Raw genomic sequence first — 7010 nt, forward strand, 5'->3', positions numbered from 1 at the left:
TAACCATTGCAACAAAAAGAATAAAATACCTAGGAATAAACCTACCTAGGGAGACAAAAGACCTGTATGCAGAAATCTATAAGACACTGATGAAAGAAATTAAAGATGATACCAACAGATGGAGAGGTATACCATGTTCTTGGATGGGAAGAATCAATATTGTGAAAATGGTTATACTACTCAAAGCAATCTACAGACTCAATGCAATCCCTATCAAATTACCCATGGCATTTTTTATGGAACTAGAACAAAAAAATCTTAAAATTTGTATAGAGACACAAAATACCCCGAATAGCCAAAGCAGTCTTGACGGAAAATAACGGAGCTGGAGGAATCAGACTCCCTGACTTCAGACTATAGTACAAAGCTACAGTAATCAAGACAATATGGTACTGGCACAAAAACAGAAACACAGATCAATGGAACAAGATAGAAAGCTCAGAGATAAACCCATGCACCTATGGTCAACTAATCTATGACAAAGGAGGCAAGGATATACAATGGAGAAAAGTCAGCTTCTTCAATAAGTGGTGCTGGGAAAACTGGACAGCTACATGTAAAAGAATGAAATTAGAACACTCCCTAACACTATACACAAAAATAAACTCAAAATGCATTAGAGGCCTAAATGTAAGACTGGACACTATAAAACTCTTAGAGGAAAACATAGGAAGAACAGTCTTTGACATAAATCACAGAAAGATCTTTTTTGATCCACCTCCTAGAGTAATGGAAATAAAAACAAAAATAAACAAATGGGACCTAACGAAACTTCAAAGCTTTTGTACAGCAAAGGAAATGATAAACCAGAGAAAAAGACAACACTCAGCATGGGAGAAAATATTTGCAAACAAATCAAGGGGCAAAGGATTAATCTCCAAAATATATAAACAGCTCATGCAGCTCAATATTAAAAAAACAAACAAGCCAATCCAAAAATGGGCAGAAGACCTAAATAGACATTTCTCCAAAGAAGACATACAGATGGCCAAGAAGCACATGAAAAGCTGATCAACATCACTAATTATCAGAGAAATGCAAATCAAAACTACAATGAGGTACCACCTCACACCAGTTAGAATGGGCATCATCAGAAAATCTACAAACAACAAATGCTGGAGAGGGTGTGGAGAAAAAGGAACCCTCTTGCACTGTTGGTGGGAATGTAAATTGATATAGCCACTATGGAGAACAGTATGGAGGTTCCTTAAAAAACTGAAAATAAAATTACCATATGATCCAGCAATCCCACTACTGGGCATATGCCCAGAGAAAACCATTATTCAGAAAGACACATGCATCCCAATGTTCATTGCAGCACTATTTAGAATAGCCAGGTCATGGAATCAACCTAAATGCCCGTCGATAGATATATGGATAAAGACGATGTGGTACATATATACAATGGAATATTACTCAGCCATAAAAAGGAATGAGATTGGGTCATTTGTTGAGACATGGATGGATCTAGAGACTGTCATACAGAGTGAAGTAAGTCAGAAAGAGAAAAACAAATATCAAATATTAACACATATATGTGGAACCTAGAAAAATGGTACAGATGAACTGGTTTGCAGGGCAGAAATTGAGACACAGATGTAGAGAACAAACATATGGACTGTATGATAGACAAAAATAGACAAAAAAGCCTAGGGCCTATGTGAAGAAAATAAAAAATTACACTGTAAGCAAAAAGAAAAGGCTCAAACAAAGAAAAGGTAGAACAAATTGTAAAGCTTACTGCCAAGGTAATATTGACATATTGGTGAAAAAACAACCCCAGCTGAAATCTCAAGTGAATTTTTCAAACTAAAAATCCAATTATGAAGTGAAATTATAAGAATAAATGAAAAAATAACATAGAAAGTATAAACATTAGAAACTGGCATCAATACATATTAAAGCATATATCGTATCTACAATCATTAGAGAGTGTGGCACTACTGTAGAAACAGACACATCAAGGAATAGAATAGGAAACCTAGAAATAAAAGCCAGTGAATACAGAAATTTAAGACAGGTTTATAAGCTCTCATCTCCAATTCCAAAATCCCCAAACATCTCTAAAAGCCAAACTTTTTTTTCCAGAACTAGTTTGGAGGAAACACTGGAAGTTAATTGATATGAGGCTATTTGTAGACTCTTAAAATCCCATGTAGAAGGGGTACTCAGAAGTTTCATTATAGAAATAGTAATATGTTTGACTACAGGGTGCAGCAGAGGTGTTATATAATATGTGGTATATTCCATATAAATTTTTTCTGAAGGATTGGGGTAACCTCAGAAATATACTAAAATCTAGATGGGTGAGTAAAATTTTCACTAATGTGGACTTTATGTCTTAAATGAAAAGTTATCTAAGTCTTAGTGTTTTTACATGTAGAAAACTTTAAAGGCAATATATTTTATTACCCAAGGAAGGGCGCCAAATTCTATTTTTAAGGCTTCTTATGGAAGAAAGAAGGTTATTCATTGTTTCTGCTCTATTTTAAATGGATAAACGTGAGTAGTTCTACATATAAACTGAGTGGATATGCTTGATGGAAAGGGAGAGACAAGGGAAGTGAAAGAGCATGGTTGATTCAGAGAGATGCTCAAAGAGAAGGGTTAAGATGGAATCCAGAGCAGAGAGAAGCACTCACCAGAGGTGAAGAAGAAGGGCCTCCTCCCCAAGCTGGAGGGGAGAAAAGAAGAATAACTCTGTGTGTGGGGATTAGGGAGTTAGAGGTCATCCATAACAGGAACAGGAACATGTCCTCTGCCAATTATCAGCTGAGAGTTAGGAGTGTGAGGTTAAAGGAGTAGGTAGCTTCAAGAGAGTAATGAAATGACTAAACTTGTCACAGTGAGAAAGGAGAGTATATGTACTTGGTTGAATAGAGAGAAAAAGAGAGAGAGAGAGAGAGAGAGAGAGAGAGGGAATGTGTGTGTGTGTGTGTATGTGTGTGTCTGTGTGTGTGTGTGTGTGTGAGAGAGAGAGAGAGACAGAGACAGAGAGGGAGTGTGTGTGTGTGTGTGTGTGTGTGTGTGTGTGTGTTTTCAGAATGCTAGGACTACCAGGGAATAAAGACTCTAAGCAGAGTCTCACACATTGGAGTTCACCTGGTCCCCTAATAGTAAAGCCATTTATAGCTAGGAGCATTCTGCAGTCCTGTGTCCTCCACTGGCTACAGCAGGACTAGTAGCTTGTCCCTCTCCGGGCTGAGAACCACTTTGGCTCTGGCTACTGCTGCCTCTCCCATGGGCAGTGAACTGGTCCTGGCTCCCGACGGTTCTTACTCAACATCTGTCTCCAGGGCTCAGTTGGCACAAGATTATCAACGAGTTGATGAAAAAAGAGATATAAGTCACACAAACTGGGCAGGCGCTGTCCTCAGGACTGAGGGAGACAAAAGGAGAGTAAAATGATAAGGAAGAGTACCAGATTCTCTTAGCTGAGACCAAAAGACTCAAATCAGCGCAACTGGATGCTGGGACACTTTAGCCTTAACCCAGAAGTGACTTTGAGGTCAGCTCCTTTGCATCTGAACATGACTCCAGACCTAGAATTGATTGGGAACTAAATCTGCTTTGGAGCCCTCTGCAGAACACACCCACTCCATATATATATAGAGAGACAGATAGATAGATAGAGAGAGAGTGTCCTGTTTTGGAGGCAGTTGACAGCCTGACTCAAATTGGAGAGTGTTTTGGACCTAGAACAGCCCTGCTCAGGTGGAAGGTAAGTGAGTTAGATATACACCTAAATGGAAGGACCTTAATGGGCACCAGTTCTAAATTTCTTATTAGAACTGGCAACTAAACCCGACACAGAGACGATTACTGCTCAAAGTCAGAAAACTAAGGCGTAACTGTCCTACAAATTTGAACTCTCTACCCATTTGCTAAATTGGGATTTTTTCTGTTCTGTTTCTTCTTACACTAGGGAAATGGACAAAAAAAAAAAGTTGCTTTTTAAGAAGGAGGATGGGTGGAGTGAAGTAAATATGGAGACCAAAGAGAGACTATTTCTCCCTACCTCTTTTCAAAGTTTCCCTATGTCATTTGTTTTCAAAGTTATTTTATTAGCTAAATATTATGTGCACTTTTTAAAAAGTCCACTAAAAAGCTACATATGTATTAAACAGATTAACGAAAGGCTATGGTGATCATAGTACATGGGGATGGGGATGGGGATGGGGAGAGACCCACATATCCTATTAGCCTCTCAGTGACTTCAGTGGCCCACGAAGCACTGGGGCAGCACATTTGGGCTCCAAGGAGCCCAAAAAAGACTCTTGAAAACTTTCACTAGAGTTTGGGATCTTGGGGATTCCTGAGTTCATTGACCAGTGTTCTGCCTCCAGATGGGATCAAAATGTAAGCATTGTAGCTGTTGGAAGAGTGTAATAAGGGTGTGAAAGATTAATTTTTTTTAAGTTAAATTTGCTGCTGTTTTTAGGAAACAGGACAAGAAGAGAATAGTTCTTTGCATGAATAAATCCTAATCCTTCATGTCTACAATCACTTACTTGATGCATCAGTGCCAGGGCTTCTTCAGATGCTTCAGGTAAGGAAACAGGGGAGGGAAAACTAGAAGGGCCATTTCTGCTACCCTAATCCTCCCAGCTCTGTAGAGTGCTGCTTCTTTCAGCCTGAATTGATCTTAGTCCTCAATCTGGCTTTTCCTTAGTCTTCTCTTCCTGGAATTTTCCCTGGCCCAGAAGTCCCCATGTCTGGTCGAAGAGGTCAAATCCCTGATACCAGTATGTCTGGGAGCAGCAGGACATCCTGGGTAAGAAGTTTCAGACATGGTTAGTGGGCCAGCTCCCAAGGCAACCTCACATTCCTGTCTGGGTTCCCAAGTTCCCTCAGGAGAAAGTATAATCTCCAAACCAGGAAAGATTTTCTCATAAGCAAAGGTTTGCAGTGTTGCAAAGTAGGAAAAACATGGGACTTGGAATCAGAGGACCTTGGATGTGGGTCCCAACTCCATGACTTTTTTAAAAAAAATAAATTTATTTATTTATTTTTAGCTGCATTGGATCTTTGTTGCTGCGCACGGTTGTGGCGAGTGGGGGTTACTCTTCGTTGTGTTGCACTGGCTTCTCATTGCGGTGGCTTCTCTTGTTGTGGAGCATGGGCTCTAGGCATATGGGCTTCAGTAGTTGTGGCATGTGGGCTCAGTAGTTGTGGCTCACGGGTTCTAGAGCGCAGGCTCAGTAGTTGTGGCACATGGGCTTAGTTGCTCCGTGGCATGTGGGATCTTCCCGGACCAGGGCTCGAACCCATGTCCCCTGCATTGTCAGGCAGATTCTTAACCACTGAACCACCAGGGAAGTCCCTCCATGACTTTTAAAGTCTATGACTGTGTATGTCACTTAACCTTTCCGACCCACAGAAATGGGATCAGTAATATCTTTGTTACAAGGTTGTATAAGGAATAAATGAGATCAAGACCTTGTTATAGTGTTTGGCATAAATTATGCATTAAATAACAGTTATTATCATATGAGTGTAGATGTAAGTAGATGGCGGTGGGAAGGAACATGTATGAAATGAGGTTTGGGGAGAGAGGGAAATAAGGAAGGGAAGTAAGTTTATTGCTGACAGGTTTCAATATAAAAATGCAAGCAGTCAGTCACTGTATCCCAGGAGCAGAGAGAGAATGTCAGGAGAGAAAAAAATGAATTCTTGGAAATCAGGCTGGGAGGAATTGGGAACCAGAAAGCATGTTTCCTACTTTAAAAAAATACATTTAGTGAAAATAATTTTACAGCATTGGTGAAATATTTAATTAGGACAAAATATGCATAAACAACACTCAACAGATCAAAAATTTTCATTTACCATAAGCTGTTTCACTCTTCTGCATTTATAGAAGTTTTTGATTTTTATAAAGTATTTCATAGACTATAAAGATTTTACCACATTTCACCTCATTTTTTTCCAATTTTCATTTGAGTAGGTTATGTCTTGAATAGGTTTCACTGCCAGTAATCAGCAAGGACAATCTGACACTGGGTCCAGTGCTCATTGTACCATTACAGAAGCTGCTGTAGAACCTTATGGCATATTGCAAATTCACAGGACCAGGGAAAAGCAGAGGTCACTTCTGTAACTCCCAAACCACACCAATCTCAACCACAAACTCCTTAAATCCACAAATACTTATTGTCTGTGTGTGAAGCACCTGAAAGAGTATTGGTTGTGAAATCGAAACTCTGGCCTAGTCCTGGCTCTGAGCCATCTAGTTAGGATGGAAGTCATATTACCCCTCTGGCCCACATTGTCCTCGTCTAAAAATATGATGTCAGACAACAGGTCTCAGTTGACATGTCAATGAGATGTACTAGGAATTTAAGCTATAATTGAAAAGCGGTCACCCACAAAAGGATGTCTCTTGCTTCACCAATGGGTGTCTTTCTGCTTTTGCAGAAAGGGTTCACCAGGTCTTGGATGATGTCAGGTGCTGAGGAGAGGCTGGGGAAGAGCATGAGAGGACAGAGACTGTGAGGGTCTACGATCTAAGAAGTCAGAGGATGGTAGCAAGGAGGGTTAAGACAAGACATGTAGCTGAGGAAGCATTCATTCTTTCCTTCCACAAATGTTTATTTAGAGCCCTCTAGCTGGGTCTACTGAATTTCTAGGACTGTGACAATTTCCTGATCCTCCTCTCTTACTCAAAACTTATGAAGCCAGTGACAATTATTGGCATTTAGGAATGTATCCATGGTGAGGGGGGAAACAGACAAAGATCCTTGCCTGTGTATAATATAAATTCTAGCAGAAGAGATAATTTTTTAATCTACTAAATAAGTCTACTATCCAATATGTTAGAAATTGTTACATGTCATAGGGAAAAAATCTGAATTTGATAAAGAATACTTAACCAGGAGAAGGAAAGTTGCAGTATTTAATAGGGTAATAGAATGGTCAGATCCTTCTTTATCCTCAGGTTCAATTTCTGGCTTGAAGCAAAAGAGTGGATCTTTTTTTTTTTTTTTTTTTTTGTGGTACGCGGGCCTCCC

The sequence above is a fragment of the Physeter macrocephalus genome, chromosome 6 (assembly GCF_002837175.3).
Source record: "Physeter macrocephalus isolate SW-GA chromosome 6, ASM283717v5, whole genome shotgun sequence".
Taxonomy (NCBI): Eukaryota; Metazoa; Chordata; class Mammalia; order Artiodactyla; family Physeteridae; genus Physeter; species Physeter macrocephalus.